Source organism: Gracilinanus agilis, chromosome 3 (genome assembly GCF_016433145.1).
Source record: "Gracilinanus agilis isolate LMUSP501 chromosome 3, AgileGrace, whole genome shotgun sequence".
NCBI lineage: Eukaryota > Metazoa > Chordata > Mammalia > Didelphimorphia > Didelphidae > Gracilinanus > Gracilinanus agilis.
In genome coordinates this window covers 247,540,807-247,559,145 of record NC_058132.1, presented here as the reverse complement: position 1 = coordinate 247,559,145, position 18,339 = coordinate 247,540,807, and the positions used below count along the sequence as shown (strand labels likewise).

Below are 18,339 nucleotides of genomic sequence, written 5' to 3'. Positions count from 1 at the left end.
ACATCTAGGACTATATCTCAAAGAGATCAAAGAAAAAGGAAAATAACCCATATGTACAAAGATATTTATGACAGCTTATCTTGTATTAGCAAAGACCTAGAAACTAAAGACAATGGCTGAACAAGCCATGGAACGTGAATGTGATGGAATATTATTGTGCTATAAGAAATGAGGAAGGAGATGAGTTCAGAAAAAACTTGGGAAGGTTTGTATGAATTGATGCAGAGTGAAGTGAGCAGAACCAAGAGAACAATTATATAACAAAAACAATATGGTATAACAATCATCTTTAAAAGATAGAACTTTCATAAACACAATGACCAACTACAATTTCAAATGACTCAAAATGAGACATGCTACCCACTTTCAGACAGAGAAATGATGGACTCAGCATGCAGATCAAAGCATATATTATTTTACTTTATTTTTTGGACAGCTAATATGGGTATTTAGTTTGGATGGCTATATTTATAATAGGTTTTGTTTTTCTTGCGTTCTCAATGAATAAAGGAAGGAAATTGAGAAGAAGAGAATCTGAAACTGAAAATAAAATTAAAAAAAAATTAAGTCTTGTGCAGCAGGTGGAGCTAAAAACTGGCCAAGCTTCAGTGGTGAAGCACACCATAGCACTGGATCATAATAATAAAGGTCACAAGGCTAGTGTCAGGTATATCCTTAGGAAATAGTTTCAAAAGTAGGAGTTCTTAATCTGAATCCATGAACTAAATATATATATATATATGCATAAATAATTGTACTTTGATGCAATTAGTTTCCTTTGTAAATTCTTTGTGTTTCAGTTTTTGCACTTAATAACTTTGTGAGAAGGGGTCCCAGAGGCTTCAACAGATTGCCAATGGGGTTCATATTACAAAGAGAGATTAAGTACTCTTGCTCTAAGTTTTTCTCTATTCCTTTAGGTGTTCCTGGGTCAGAATCCACCTTATAGGTGGATTATATATTAGGAGCCTGATAGTCCTCAGCTGCTTGGTGCCATCTCTCAACACTGGACCATGCTAAAGTATTCTTGAGCCTGAGAGAGGGCTATTTTCCCAAACCAATATCTTATACAATAGCTCAGTGGATAGAGTAGTAGGCTCTGTTACCTGAACAAGTCATTAAACATTGCCTCAGTTTTCTTCTCTGTAAAACAAGCTGGAGAAGGAAACGGCAAACTACTCTGGTATCTTTGCCAAGAAAACCCCAAATGAGGTCATGAAGAGTTGGACAAGACTGAAACAAATGAAGAACCACCACAAATACCTTATGCAAAACCTACTTCCCTTTCAAGGTCCTTTATCCTTCTTATTTCATCTCCCAATGAAGTACATTTTGAATGATGTTCAACTAAGCAATTGGGAGCATATGAGCATATTTTCATAAATTTTCAATTCCAAGTCTTAGTCTGGCCTTCATTTAGCCCAGGGCTGTGGCGACATTGCTACATATTTGGTATGGCCTTGGCTCTAGAATCCACACTCAAGGGGAAAACCAGAAAACCACTAGGTTTGTTCCATCATACAGAATCAGGAGTGATATTACTCCTAACACACCTTGAAGAAAAGACAATGCAGAAATATATTTAATACTCAGTTAAAATATAGTCTCCTTTCTAAACGGGACCATTTGGAAATCTTGGGAGTATGACAGAAAGACCAGGATGAATGATGGAGTAATTAGCTTGAAGAAGGAAAATGGGGAGAAAAATTCCAGTTTGGGAAAGAAAAGTGCTCCATAGGTTTTCAGGTAAGATTATGACCCAAAACTTAATTGAAACCAAAGAAAGCTTTGAGTTCTGCCCTCCTATTTTCCTTATTTCTAGGACGCAAGGGACACCCATTTAATAATGTTTAAAGCTTTCTAAAAGTACTATGTGCAAGCTGCTTAACCAAAAATCTGCATTATCACATAGCCCAAGCAGGGCGTTTATAAAGTGTGGTATGTTGGAAGGAAAAGTGGATCTAGAGTCTGAGCACCAATGTTAGATTCCTGACATGTTATTTATTAGCTTTATGATCTTACTCAAGTCATCGATTGGTGGGACTAGACCACCTCCGAGGACCTGACCAGTTCCAAATACCTATGATCTTGTGACTTAAGAAAAAACAACACAACTTTTAAAAAGCAAAACCCTCAAAACTTTACTTAATTTTTCACAAATGGGATTTCCTAAGAGATTTCTAGTAAACCAAGTTGCCCAAGATAATGGAAAAGCCCCCTTCTTGTCTTCCTCAAAATCAGCTTCTCACAGAGGGGAAAAGCCATTTCTTTGGGCAGAACTGTTCATCCTTCTTTCTTGCCAGTCCATTGTTTACCTTTCAATTTGAAAGAGAGCCATTCTTTCCCTCTACCCTATAGGTGCCAGGAGACAAAAATTTATGGCACTTTCCTTTAGTTTTTTTTGGCCCATTCTTCTTCCCTCCTACCCTCCTTACTGTTCCTTAATTTTGTTTCCTGTTTTTGTGATTATTGAGAAGTTCAGTCCATTTAACCAGTAGAGACCAAGGTGCCCAACTAGAAAGACTGATGGACCCCTAAATAAAAAATATGAATAATGGAGAATGGCTCTCAAAATTTATTCCTGTCTTGGAATGTTAAGGATAGAAGGGGACATGAGAGTAATCTTTAAGTATCTGAAAGACTGTTATGTGGAAGTGTAATTAGACTTGTTTTTCCTGCCTGCAGAGAGTAGAATTAAGAACAATGGATGGAAATTGCAGAGATGTAGATTTAGGCTTGAAGTCAGGAAATATTCCCTAACAATTAAGTTTGTCCAAAGAGTGGAATGGACTATATAGCTTATGAGTTCCTCATTTCTGAAAGTGTTCAGCCACACTTGGATAACTATTCATTGGGCATATTATAAAGGTAGTTCTTGGTTGGGTACAAGTTAGACTACCTAGATCCTGATGTCTCCTATAACTTTGTAATGTGTGACCTTTGGGATCATCTACCTAATTTTCTTTATTTTACATTTAAGGAAACTAAGGCTCATTAAAGTTAAAGAGTTTCTCCAAGGTGACTCTGAGAATCTGTGGCCAAGCTATAATTTGACCGCAGAGCTCTTAACTCCTGGGCAACTAGGTGGCACAGTGGATAGAACAAATGGCTTAGAATCAGAAAGTCTCATTTTCAGGAGTTCAAATCTGGCTTCAGACACTAGCTGTGTGACATTAGGAAAGTCACTTTATTCTGTTTGCCTCTGTTTCCTCATTTATAAAATGAGCTGGAGAAGAAAATGGCAAATCACTCCAGTACTTTGCCAAGAAAACCCCAAACGGGGTAATGGAGAGTTGGACATGACTGAAAAATGACTGAACAGCTCTTAACTCCACCTCTATGATTCTGTCGATTTTGCCACATTGCTTGCTCTTTGAGTTGGAAGGAAAGAATAAAATTCCACACAGCCCTGCTGGTTAATTATTAAGTGGCTCATAATTGCTTTTGGTGACCTATGTTCAGAGAAGAACTTTTATTATTGCACACTTTTCATCATAATCATTTGACAAATAAAGGAAAACATTTTTTTAATATTGCCTTTGGACTATAGTCACACTGAATATTAGCATGTGGATGGTGGTAACAATGATATAGCAGGAATATATGGCCAACCTGGTTTACACCTTAATTTGGAGGAACCTCTTTCTTAAGAGAGGCATTAGGGTCCCTTTTATCTCTCAATCCTCTGAGATCTTCAGCCACTTCACTTGTTTTTGAGGCAAGAGGTTGCACTTTATAATAAAGATTTCTTTGGTATTTAAAAACTCTGTAGATTTACAGATTTGTAAAAATAAGTCTGCTTATAAAGCAACATGTGGCCTTTGTGGAAGGAAGGATCGGTGCCCAGAAAAGTCTCCCTCTCCATACTGGCCGGAACAGTTGCCAGATGTGGATGTGGAGAGACTTAAGAATCACCAATGATCCCCACAGGCCACCGCAGCTCACAACATCTGCTTGACTTGCAGGGTAAGAGAATTCCAAAGAAGCCTGCTGACCACTGGGAGTACATGAAGCTCTTGCCTTCAGAAAGCCTTGCACAAGCAACTCAAATAAGAAGGGTGGGCTCAATGTTCATTGTTGTAACTCTGGCTGACTTTGTGAAAGAATTTGCTACTTTTGAAGGATAAGAAATAGAGAAAGACAAAGTTATGAAAAGGAAAGGAAGAAATTGTGGGAAAAGAGAGCAGCTTTGTGGAACTAACTCTTGGAAAATGCCATTCCAAGTATGTTTCCCTAAAAAATGCAATCCCCCAAATGCTTGATATTTTTCTTTCATTTTCATTTACTGAAGGATCTGAAGTCCCAACAGTTAGAATTTTTTTCTGGTATTAATAAGCCACTTCTTTTTAAAGAAAACGCCACCTCTAGGAGGGCTAAGGAGTCATCAGTTATTAACAATGCTGTGAATTAGTTGAATCTGCTTTCCTTGTTTAATACCTAACTGAGAACATCTGCACAGGAACTTTGTATATGTAGTTGTCTTGGCTTGGGATACCTCAGTGTAAGCTTAAAGACAGGAAGAAAGGAAGAAAGACGAATTATATTCTCTTAGAGTTGGAAGAAATCATAGAAATCATTTAACCTACTACCTTCATTTTTTTAAAGTTGTGGAGACTGAAGTCTAGAGAGGGGGAGTGACTTGACCAAGGGCATTCAGCTGGTAAAGAAGAATTCCCAAAAGATAATTCATATCTTCTAGTTTCTAGCACATGTTAGCTACATGGGAGAATACGTGAAACAAACAACTCATTTAAAATTTTTGTCTGGAGCAGAGCCCATGGAAGGAGGAAAAATCTCTTTTACCTCATGGTCCATGCACCCCTCAGACAATTATTAGTCACAGCACTGTAATTTAATTTTATTATGGGTAAACAGACTTTTGTAACTAGTCTAGGAAATTCACTGCCATTGACCACATTGCTAGACAGTAAGATACCTGATGGCAGGGAATGAATCTTATCTAAAATTTTATCTCATCTTTTAAATACTTTCAGACAATAAGGGGCTGGATTGGATGACCTCTTTGAAATCTTTAAACTCTTTATAACATCTTGTTTCAATGCTTAGTGTATTTTAAGCCTGGGGCCAATATAATGACCTCTAAGGTCCACTTGGTTTTTACCTCTTTAGTTTTAAGGAATTTATTTTAAAAGAAAAGTTCTCAATTATGTCACAAGTGCTCTGAGCTCCCAGTTAAGAAAATTTCCAATATTTAGGCAGGTGTAGGATGAATACTGATACAAAGTGAATAAACAGAGGTGGCTAGGTAGCATAGTAGATCGAGACCTGAAGTCAAGAGGATACGGGTTCAAATCTGACCTCAGACATTTCTTAGTTATGTGACTATAGGCAAGTCCCTTGTCCCTTGTCCCTTGTCCCTAGCCCTTGTCTTAGAAATAATGCTGAGACAGAAGGTAAGAATTTAAAACAAAAACAAAACAAACAAAAGAAAAAGTGAATAAGGAAAGCAAGAAAACAATATATCCTACAACAATATATAAAGAACCACTAAAAATCAACTGAAAATAAATGTTACCAAAGTATAAAGAACAAGCTTTGCCCCAGGGAATATAAGAAAAGGTCTTCATTGAAGGTCATCTTATCTAGCCCCTTAGAAGTATGACATACATAGGTTTCTCTTTGTTGGTAGTTAAGCAGCATAATGGGGCAAACAGGTGATGCAGTGGATAGAACATTGAACCTGAAGTTAGGAAGACCTGAATTAAAATCCAGCCTCAAGACCCTTACTAGCTGTGTGATCCTGGGCAAGTCACTTAACCTTGTTTGCTTCAGTTTCCTTATTTGTAAAAAGATAAGAAGGAAATGGCAAATCACATTTGTATCTTTGCCAAGAAAACCCCAAATAGGATCATGAAGAGTTAGACATGACTGAACAAAAACAGCAACAAGGCAGCATAGTGGCTAGAGTGCTGGACTTCGAGTCAAAAACAATTGAGTTGAATCCTTTTTTAGATACTACTTCTAAGGTGAGCTCAAATGTTAGATAAGACTCATTCCCTGACCTCAGGTAGCTTACTGTTTAGCAATATTGTAAAGTGGTGGTGGGTTTCCAAGGCTAGACCATCAATGTCTGTTTACCTATAAAGAGAGAAATTTTAGTCTTCCTACTAGTGCAACTCCATGCAAGTCCATGGATGTGGAATATTGTACATGTTTTTCATTTTTTGATGTATTAATTGGTTTTGTTGGTTTTTTCTCTTTTATTAAAAATGCTTTGTTATATAGGATGATTCTCTAAAATGAAGGTGGGAAGGCATATAGGGGAAAAATAAGGTGATGAAAAAAACAAAAGTTATCAATAAAATATTTATTTAAAAATAGTTTGAAGGTACCAAAGGAATTGGTACATGGAATATGGAATAAAGAAGTAGGGGGAAATAAAGGACAATTTTTAAATGATTCTAAATGGAATCATAGCATTTAGGAGCTGGAAGCAACAATAGTTACTCTGGGCCTGTGGGACAGAGTCAGCATACCACCTGTTTTTGTACAGCTTTTAAGAAAAATCATTCATAGCACAAAAAATCATAAAAAAAGGTAGAGGGCCAGATTTGGGCCACAGGTCATTTATTTGGCCTCTAATTCATTCTTCTTACCAAGGTAACTGACATGGAAAGAGGAAATTAATTATATTAAACAAATATAACATTTAGCATAAATGATACTTGTATAATCAGTGACATTATTGCATATGTACAGTGAGATGGGCAGTTAGGTGGTACAATGGATAGAGTGCCAGGTCTGGAATCAGGAAAACTAATCTGAGTTCAAATCTGGCCTTTGATACTTACTAGTTGTGGGTCCCTAGACAAGGCACTTAACCCTGTTTGCCTCACTTTCCCCATCTGTAAAATGAGCTAAAAGAAGGAAATAACAAACCATCCCATTATCTTTGCCAAGAAAACCCCAAATGGGGTCATGAGGAGTTGGACATCCTGGAAATGACCAAGTAACAACAGTAAGATATTACAATGCAGTGTTTCATGGATAATATATTACAGGCAGCACAAAGGTGATAGATGTAAGCAATGCACAGGAACAGATGGCTGGCCTGGGACCCTTGTTAGAATTCTGGCTTTGGGAAGAATTCTTTACTTTGCATTCAAATACTCCAATCAGATGACTGAATGCACTATGGATACTGATAATATATGAATGCTAGAATTACTGCAATATGGAAGGATGATGGGATTTCTCAGGGACATGATGATTGAGTAAAAGGAGTGGACCTGGTAAGATATAAACAGATGGCTGTCCTTAGAGTCTTCTTTGAATTGAACCATTGGAAGGGCTATTACTCTGCCTTCTGGAGGGCCAGAGTTTACTGAGTATACTTGAGTGTGAGTACCAAAGTCGAGGCCTGGCCTCAACTGGACCAAATTGGACCAGACTAACTGGTTTCTTTACTATGCATGCTATCATTCCAGGACTCCAGGACTCCAATCATTGGACCAGAGTATAATGAACATACTGATAATGTGTGAGTACCATTGCTGACACATATCTACCTCTCTCTCTCTCTCTGTCTCTCTCTCTCTCTCTGTCTCTCTGTCTCTCTCTCCTTCCCTTCCTCTCTCCCTCCTTCCTTCTCTTTCTCTCTCCCTTCTTTTCTCTCTCTCTCTTTCTCTTTCTCTGAACATCCATCTATCTGTCCCTCCCTCTATCTATCTATCTATCTATCTATTTTTATCTATTATATCCACTACATCACTACACTATACACAATCTATATATATTTCTGTATGATACATAATATAAATATAACATATATATCATGAGTAGCATGTGTCTTATTTACATACATATGTAACAGGTATATATATAATATATGGTACCTATTTATTTAACATCTATAACTTATAAACCATAGATAATGCAAGCACAATGACATATTGTTCATGCCTAGTAAGTGACTTATCCCACATGCACAATGCCATTTATTGCTCATAGGCAAAATATAACATGTAATATATGGCTGATATATATAAGCAATCCATATGAAATGACTGACCAGAGTGCTCTCCTAAAATGGAAGTTTTAGAAGGAGTTGTTTTTTAAAAAAAAACTACTCTAGTTGTTTGATTCAATTAAGAAACAAAACAAAACGGAGGATTTAGAAGTAGTTTCCTTTTTTTTTTTAAACCACTCTGGTTGCTTGATTCAATAAAAAAAAGTTCTACCAAACAAAGGTAATTATTTTTAAGTGGGTGAAATAATCAATGGAGACCCACCATTATTCATAGGATTTTGAGATCCTTTTCGTTTTTAAGGGAAAGCGAAGAAAATGAGTTTGGGGCTAGGTAGAAGGAAAGGAAAAGTCCATGATTAGGGCATCTGGGTGGTGTAGTGAATAGAGCTCTCTTGACTTGGAGTCAGGACAGACCTGAGTTTGATTCTTGCCTCAGATAACTTACTAGCTATGTGATCCTGGGTGAGTCATTTCACTTCTCTCAGCCTGTTTCTTTTATGATAAATGAGGATAATAATAGCACTTACCTTACACAGATTGTAGAGAGATCAAATGAGATGGCCTGTGTAAAATGCTTTGCAAACGTTAAAGAGCTATGGAGGGAAAGGGGTTAAGGAGGAAGGAGGAAAGCATAGGAGCAGAAGTAGTTGAGAGAGAAGGAAGGGCTGTGGTGATTATGCCACAGGAAGTAGTTGACCTGGAAGGAGGTTATGATAAATTGCTACCCCCTAGCTATAGTTCCTTATTTGACTCCCAGAGGGTAAAGAGCAACATCAATTTTAAAGAGAGCTGACATTTTGAAGGGAGGACGGTGGGATATGTGTGTGTGTGTGTGTGTGTGTGTGTGTGTTCAGAGGGAAGATGGGATGCAAAATGGTCTATTTAGTAATTTCTCAAATATAGACTATTTATCTTCCTGATTGGCCTTTCTGCAACACACAAACCACATGTTTCAGGTCCCTTGAGCCTTTTTGGCTTGTTTTTCTCACACTGGTCACTGTTTAAGGGAAGTCATGGAATTTCCTTCTTAAACAGACCACCCACTTCTCCTTGTACCTGAATGAAACTGATAGAAAAATCTTCAAATGCTTTAAGTTAATTCCACAGAACAGCAAAATGGGTCATTTCACTATTGATGTGAAGCAGAGTAAGTAGCCAGTACCAATATGGATCTACTAAAAAATATGCTTCCCACAAACTCACAAAGTGCCTTCTTTGGTTAATGAGAGTTGGGTGCCATATTGCCCCCACCTGGATCTTTATTTCTCATTTGTAGGTGAAGGAATTTCTACCTCAGTACTTTCCAACTGGGAGAGTATCCCACAGTATTTCCTTTGGGTTGCTAGATTATCCTACTTCAGACAAATTGGAAGAGATGAGGGGAAAAAACGTTGTTTTTCAGGCAGTCTGTTTTCCCTATCAATCAGCAGTAGAACTGAGTGGCCAAGTCTTCTGACTTGCAGATGTAGCTGCAAAGCCAGGGTCATTCTATTCAGATCAATTTGGTTTCAGGCAAGACATTGAGAGAGGCAGAACCTTGTTAAGAGATGCAATCCCTCTGACTCCATCCTCTACATCTGCTTGTCTATTGGGAGTCAGAGTGGGAAATGGCCACATGGCACTTTAGGGAGTAACTGTTAGTCTCTCTGTTTTCTTACTTTCCTGGCTGGACTAAGGGATGTCTACAGTTTCCTTTCCCATGGATAGCATTCTGATTCAAAATGGAGTCCTGAGCTTGTGAAAAATACCAAAAAAGCAGAGAAATTAGTCTTTAGCCTAGAATACATGTATATTTAAAAAACAAAACAAAATTCTTACCTTTTGTCCTAGAATTGATACAAAGATCTGCCTCAACAAAGAAAAGCTATAGGACTAGGCAGTTGAGGTTAAGTGACTTGTCCAGGGAAATAAAACTAGGAAGAGTCTAAGGCCAGAGTTGGAACCAGGACACTCCACTCTCTCCCCCATCTCAAAGCCTGGATCTCTATCCATTGAGCCACTTACCTGCTTCTCTTTAATACAATTTCTCGCAAAAGTTGAACAGAAAGAACAGACAAAAGAAGGATAGAATTAAATTGAATTCAACATACACTTATTAAATGTTATCTTTGTGCCGAGATTATTAACTCTCTTTTGAGGTCACTGCAGTATTTTTCCTGGTTCAGGGCACAGACCCCAAGTGTTACCACACTTCAGCAGACAAACTAGAATTGATGATCTACTCTCTTAATTTCTGGGAATATCTAGTATCAATCAAGGCTCAGTTCAGGTGTCATTGCCTACAAGCCCTCAGACTCCTCTAGCTGTTAGCTTTCTGAGCTCCTCAAACTATTTATTTATGCTTACTCATTTACTTTATATTAACTCTAAGTAAAAGCAGTCCCCTTGAGGAACAGGGAGTTGGCACAGAGGATAGAGCACTGGGCTTAGAATCGGGAAGATTCATCTTTCTGAGTTCAAATCCAGCCTCAGACACTTACTACCTGTGTGACTCAAGGCAAGTCACTTAACTCTGCTTGTCTCAGTTTCCTCACCTGTAAAATAAGCTGGAGAAGGAAATGGCAAACCAGTCCCTCCAGTATCTTTGTCAAGAAAACCTCAGATGGAGTCATGAAGAGTAGGACAAGAATGAAAACCACTGAACTACAATCTCCTTGACAGCAGCACAGTTTTTCATTTGTTGTTGCATCCCTAGAACCTAACATAGTGTCTTGATCACAGAAGTAACTTAATAATAGTTTGTTGAATTGGATTTATATCACTGCTGGTATCTGGATATGGCACCTGGTTAACTAGGTACTTGTCCAAAACTTAGTACAAACTTGTTCAGAATTTCTCCCAGGAAAGTGAGTCTTCTCTTTAATGCCCATTAGATTTAGAGATCCAAAAGGGACCTTCATCATCTAGACTAACTACTTCATTTTACGGATTTACAGACTGGGGTCCACAGAGGTTAAGTCACTTGCTTAAGGTCAAAGGGGTAGAAAAAAATCAGGGTTGGGATTTGAATCTAAGTCTTATGAGTTTAAATCCAAAACTCTTTCCATTGCAATCATGCTAGGGGCACCAAACTGGCTCATGCTTATTTTCATGGCTGCTTTGCACTATTAATTACTGAAGAGTAACAATAACTCACATTTGTATAATTATAAAATATTTTACATAGATTATCTTGCTCATAATGCATCTTGTAGGTAAGAAAGTAATATTCTTTTTCTTTCATAGATGAGGAAATTGAGGCTTATCAAGCTGAAGAACCTTATTTTAGAGACAGACATCCAGGGCATGCCTGTGGGGGGACTCAAAGTCAGGTCTGCTGTCTCATGTCCAGGACTTCTCCCCCATACCAGGGCTGTCTCCTAAATGAAAGCTTTTAAATGTGGCACAAAGATGCTGATATATATATATATATATATATATATACATATATATATATATATACACACACACACACACACACACACACACACACACACACACACACACACACACACACAAATGTATACTAGGCTGGCAGAAAACAGACCTAAGTAAGACCTAATAAGTCTAGAAAAGTGAAACAACAGCCCTGCTCCTCACATCAGACATTGGCACCACAAGATGGTGGCAGTCGGGCATAAAAAAATCTTAGCTCAGTGCCCAGAGTCAAGACGAAGCTTAAGCCCCTAAGAAAAAATTCCAGATATTAAACATTTCCTAGCCAAGGTTTTTCAGAAAGCCCAGGTGAAAATAACTAAAGAGACATTTATTTTCAAAAGTGCAAAGGCCGCTTGGTTTAAAAAATTAACATTTTATTGATGCTTATTGCTTTTCTATCTCATTCATATTTAAATAGATCATACTTCTCCCAGTCTTTACCCAAGGAATCTTTTTCTTTTGTAACAAAGAAAAATATTTAAATAGAATCAACTAGTAGCACACCCATGTCCCACCGCATATACAACACTGTATCCACAATGCTCTCCATTTCTAAGGAAAGGAAGTAAATTTTCTTGTTTCTCTTCTGAGGTCATAATTTGTCATTATGATTATTCAGTGTTTCTGTCATTGTTCTATTGTTTTTTTTAAAGAACTTCCTATTATATTTATCTTTTTTCTCAGATAAATATAAAATTTAGATAAAGATGAAAAGCTATATTATTATTGTTTTATTGTTTGGATACTCACCATCTCACAATTTCTAACCATTTTCCCCACCACTGCCTTTTTAATCTTTATATTCAAGCTCACATAGGCAAATGATTAAAAATGTATATCCCTGTGTTATTTTTCCCAGAGCTTTGTTCAGGTTGCTAGATGAAATCATCTAAAAATACTCAATGATAGGCAGGGACAGTGGAAGGATGTAAGCAAGGTCGAGAAACAAATCAGGGCCAAAGAAATGCTCAGACCAGCATAATATTGTAAGCTCTTCAAAGATTATAGGCCTATTAAGAATTTTCAAAAAGTAGTGCCAAAACCAGAGAGTTGAAATATAAATATTACAAACCACATGGCCTCGAAGTGCCCTTTTAACTCTAAAGCTAGTAGTCTGTGGTATAATATTTGTTGTACCATGTATAATGCTTATATTTATTATTATATTTTCTATTTAGCCTAAGATAGAGCACATAGAATTGTTTTGTTAGAATTATTTGGTTTTTGGTATTTGTTTAGTCTTTTTAAAATATAATCTTCATGAAAAGGTTTCATTATTCAATGAAGCATGCTAAATTCAGGGAGCATAAAGACAAAATGAGAAAGCCCTTGCCTTCATTCAGTTTACATTTTACTAAGGAAATAAAATATGGGAAGAGACATATTACAAAGGGGAAGAAAACATGAATCACTAGGACAATCAGAAAAGGCTTCCAGTAGGAGACAATACAGGAATCAAACTGATCTGCTTGTTGTCCCATGGCAGCATGGTGGCTCAGTAAATAGTGTGCCATGCCTGGAGTCAGGAAGATTCGTTTTCATGAGTTCAAATCTGGTCTCAGACACTTACTAGCTGGGTGACCCTGGGCAAGTCTCTTAATCTTGTTTGCCTCAGGTTCCTCATTTATAAAATGAACTGGAGAAGAAAATGGTAAACCACTCTAGAATCTTTGGCAAGAAAACCCCAAATGAGGTTATAAAGAGCTGGACAAGACTGAAAAGTGACTGAACACAAGTTTGACTTTCTTCTCTAGCCTCCAAGTCCCCCATATAGGAATGGTCTTCTCTTTACCTCAGCCTCTAGAACCCATGGCTACCTTCAAAGCACAGCTCAGATGTCATCTCCTCCAGGAAGACTTTCTTGCCCTATTCCTCTTCTCCCCAATTATTAAAGCTCTCCTCTCAAAAATTATTTTGGGTTCATCATACCCACACGTACATTCTGCATGTACTTTTCTGGGCACAGGCATTCTTCATTTTACTGTACCTCACTTTACAGTGCTTTGTAGATATTGCACTTTTTACAGATTGAAGATTTGTAACAGCCTTTTGTCAAGCAAGTCTATTGGTGCCATTTTTTCCAATAGTATGTGCTCGCATCTCTGTGTCTCTGTGCTACATTTTGGTAATTCTCACAAGTATTTCACACTTTTTCATTATTACTCTATCTGCTATGGGGATCTTGTGATGAATGATCTTTGAAGTTATTATGTTAATTGTATTGGGGTGCCATGGACTATGCCCTTAAAAGATGGCAAATTTAATCAGTAAATGCTTGGTGTGTTCTGACTACTCCACGGACCAGCTGTTCCCCATTTTTCCCTCTCCTCGGGCCTCCCTATTCCCTGGAGACACAACAATATTGAAATTAGGTCAGTTAACAACCTTAGAATGGCCACTGTGTGTTAAAGTAGAGTCAATCGATGCAGCAAACTTTATTGTTTTATTTTAAGAAATTGCCATAGCCGCCCCAACCTTCAGCAACCTCCTCCCGGATCAGTCACTAGCCATCAATATGGAAGCAAGATGCTTGACCAGCAAAAAGATTATGACTCTTTGAAGAGTCAAGTGATGGTTAACATTTTTTAGCAACAGAGTATTTTAAAATAAAGATATTTTTAGACATAATACAATTATTGCACACACAATAGACTACAGTATAGTATAAGCATTTTATATACATTGGGAAACCAAAAAATTACTGTGGCTTATGATATTCACTTTATTATGGTAGTCTGGAACTGAGCACACAATATCTCCAAGCTATGCCTGTACATGTTGTTTCCCCTAGGTAGAATATAAGCTCCTTGAGGGCAAGCACAACAGTATTTTGTTTTCCTTTGTATAGCACAGATGCCTGGCACATAGTTGGTGTTAATAATACTTGTCGAAATGAAATTGGATTAAGTTGAGCCTTGAAATTTTAAGAGGTCAAACGAAGAAGTGAGTGAGTTTAAGGAATGGAGGACATCCTATGAGAAGACCCAGAGGTTGAAGCTAGAGCTCTGAGTTTGTCTTGAATAGAGACTGTGAGTGTGTGAGAGTGTGTGTGTGAGTGTGTGTGTGTGTGTGTGTGTGTGTGTGTGTGTGTGTGTTTGAGAAGGAGACAAACATTCTAGGCAGGAGCCAAAGTAAGAAGGTCCTTAAATGTATGGGCAAAATGTTTTGTATTTTTCCTAGAGTTATCAGGAATCACAGAATTTTTAGCAGGATATTGATATGATTGAACACGTTTTAAGAGGATGATTTTTATCATTGTTTTTAAAAGCCCAAGAAAAAGTGATTTAAAACTTTTTTTTCCTTCAAACTCTAGGTTTCACAGATTTTAATACTGTGAGGGATCTTAAAGTATATCTAGCTAACCTCTCTTCATTTTACAGATGAGGGAACTGAGGCTGAACTAGTAAGTGGCAGAGATGGGACTTGAAGTCAAGTCCTTTGACTCCAAAGCCAATCTTTCTTCTATTGTAACACACTGTAGATGGCAAAGTGTATTTTTGAAAGGTATTTTTAAAATGCATAACTCTGAAGATACAACATAATCTCACATTTGCGGTTATGAAATCCTTACAAATGCTTATTGATCACATAAGTATGAAAGATAAAAAATTAGATGATAATAGTGATGGCTTACTTTTTTGATTTTACAGAATATTATCAGCTTTAAGACAGGGGAAAATGTTAGTTTGTAGAAAACTGACTATTTGAGGAAACACTTTGCAAAACATGAGTAACATGGTATGTTATATGGTTTATATTCTAACATGTTTAAAACATTCAAATGAGTTTTACCTATAAATTAAAAAAAGAAAAGATGAAAATGGAACTGCTTTGATGAAAGCAAAAGTAATTCAACTTATAGTTGATCTAATTAGTCAAGGGCAGAAGATCTTGGATCTAATTAGTCAAGGGCAGAAGATCTTGGACATTAATTGGAACTCAGCACCAAGAAAAATTCTATAGAATTCCTCAGAAAGTTCAGAAGCAGACCAAAGGTGAAGTAAGGACATTATTTCAATTTGGACTTTATGAATCATTCATCCTTGTGAACCTGATCCTGGATATTAATGAAATTCAGTGTGTATGTGTGGAATGCATGTGTGTGTGTGTGTGTGTGTGCGTGTGTGTGTGTGTGTAAAAGAGTTCAGAGGGCAACCTACCCTTGTCTCCTGCCAAGACTAGCAAATGAGAAATTGTTCCATGAAGTCATGTGAAAACATGAAAATTATAGCTAGTTTCTGCAGTCATCACTCAATCATCAGATTGCTTGGCTAGACTGGAGGCCAGCAGGAATTACTCTCCCCACCAAAAAAAAATTAAAGTAATGAGTTGAAGGAAGTGGGATGCTGATACATCAAAAACAATCCTTCAAACAAGAAAGTTAAAAAATATCTCTACATAACTCTGAAGTCAAGAAGCAGTTAGCTTTAATGGAGATTAAACCTAGAATCACAGCACCCATTGGCTACATCTAGGCAATATGATGGGTGTATGTGGAAGTGGCAGTTATTAGAGAATTTGTGCCTCAGTGATTTGCAAATTAGAACAAACTATAGGAAAATTGTCAGAGCATAGGAATGAATTGAGATGTATATTACAGACTATTCCATCTCCATCGAAGTCCTTCCTTGAAGTTTTTTTCATCATATGGGACTGACCCCGGATTCTTGAAGGCTAAGATGAGATTTTGATAGGTCCTAGAAAGGTGGTTATTGAGGGCTAAGTCAATGGAGGACAGCCCTGTCCAGGTGTTAGATTAGATTAGTTAGAGGACACCTGTCCAGGCGTCCAGATAGAGATTTTCTGTTTAGAATACAAGGGCCAGCCTAATTCACTTTGGAAAGGTTCATTTCTAGAAGGATGGCTGGCAAGTGATTTGTTCTGGTCAAAACAATTCATGAAACTATCTAAGGAATGACATAAGGGTGACAGTAGTGGTGAGAATTTATTATCTGCATCAGTGCCCATGTGAATGAAATTATAGATCTTTTGAAATACAGAAATAGTATACAATGTACTTTTTTTAGCATGGGCTCTGGACTCTCTCTGGAATGTTACACCCCATATTTTTGTATTTTGTTACTGTTTAGTCATTTTCAATCATGCCCAACTCTTTGTGACCCCACTTGGGATTTTCCTGGCAAAGATACTGGAATGGTTTGCCATTTCCTTCTTCATTTTACTAATGAGGAAATGGAGGTAAACAGGGTTAAATGATTTACTCAGGGTTACACAGCTAATAAGTGTGTGAGACCAGATTTGAAATCAGGAAGATGGGTTTTCTTGACTCCTGGCCAGGCACTTTATCCATTGCTCCCCCTACTGCCCATTCTTAAGTCTATTGTTAAGCAATCGTGCTAGAATTTATCTCATAAGATCCTTGGATAATAATAGTAGCCAGTAGTTCTATAGCTTTTTAAAGTTTGCAAAGCACTCTACATATGCTATCACATTTGAATGTCATTTGAAGCTGTTTGAAGTAGGTATTATTTAGAAAATTTTTTTAACCCTTACCTTCGGCCTTAGAGTAAATACTACATATTGATTTCAAGGCAGAAGAATGATAAGGGCTAAGCAATGGGGGTTAAGTGACTTGCCCAGGGTAACATAGCTAGGAAGTGTCCAAGCAATGGGGGTTAAGTGACTTTCCCAGGGTCACACAGCTAGGAAGTGTCCGAGGCCTGTTTGAATCTAGGACCTCCCATCTCCAGGTCCTATACTTAGCTCACTGAGACACCCAGCTGCCTCCAGTAGATATTATTATTATTATCCCTATTTTACACATGAAGAGATTGACGCTAGGACAGTTTCTTTTTGAGTCCAGCCTGTGACACTTGACTGTATTATGATTAAAGATTTAGAGTTGGAAGGGACCATAGAGACCACTGAATCCATCCTCTCATTTTATAGGTGAAGAAATTGAGGCTGAGGGAGGTCAAATGATTTACTCCAGTCACACCTATAGCGAATGTCAGAGACAGGATTAGAATCCATAACTTGTTCTATTTCTATTATAACAGATCCCCTCTACTTTCAAGACTACAAGCCATGGTCTTGGCACCTCCAATACTTGATATTTCTTCCTGGAAAATTTGGCACCTAATAAACAGAAATGAAGAGAGGCACTTTTGCCTTGATTCCACCCCTCCAGAAATGTATTTATTCTTTCCCACTAGATCCAGGACAAATAAGTCAAAGGATTATAGATTCATAGAGTTGGAAGAGGCCTTAGAAATTACCTGATCCACCTTTCTTATATTATGGATGAAGAAACCGATATCAAGGAAGGTGAAGGGATATTCTGAGGGTCATGCAGGTAGTAGTAGGCGGTCAGAATTCAAATTCTCTGACTTCCCGCGCAGTACTCTTCTCTACACCATCGATGACGCCTCCAAGCTTTGCTAAAAATTTATAATAAAAACAGCCCATTTGTAATATTTCAGTTTTAAGATATCTGGAATATTTGCCCCCAAATTAAATGAAATGATAAGACAATGTTCGTTTCTGAACTAAATTTTGTAAATTTCTGGTATTAGCCATACACAATGTGGATGCATAGTTTTATATTGCTGTTATTGCTGCTGTCCAGGCATGTCTAAGTCTTCATGACTCCATGAATCATGGTGGGGTTTTCTTGGCAAAGATAATAGAGTGGTTTGTTATTTCCTTCTCTAGTTGATCAAGGCAAACAGGGTTAAATGACTTGTTCAGCATCACACAGCTAGTAAGTATTTGAAGCTGGATTTGAACTTGTCTTCCTGACTCCAGGCTCAGCTCTGTCCAATGAGATAGATAGTACCCTGTGGCTTCATATACAATGCTATTTTTCTGAGTTTTTCTGAGTTCATAATTAAGAAGAAAAATATTTTGTATTTCTTTGAAATTTTATGTAAAAGCATCTACATTTCTGTTAGAGCCAACAGAAATGTGTC

General features: G+C 37.4%; 1 protein-coding gene across 1 annotated transcript in view; it reads right to left on the bottom strand.

Moving 5' to 3' along the window:
• The window catches only part of WIPF1 (WAS/WASL interacting protein family member 1), an 89,784-nt gene extending 71,985 nt beyond the window's left edge, over positions 1–17,799 (bottom strand). Inside the window, exon 1 of the mRNA XM_044666494.1 lies at positions 17,647–17,799. The gene's annotated coding sequence lies outside the window, so the exon portion shown is untranslated. The remainder of the gene's footprint in view (positions 1–17,646) is intronic.
• Between the last annotated feature and the right edge of the window lie 540 nt (positions 17,800–18,339).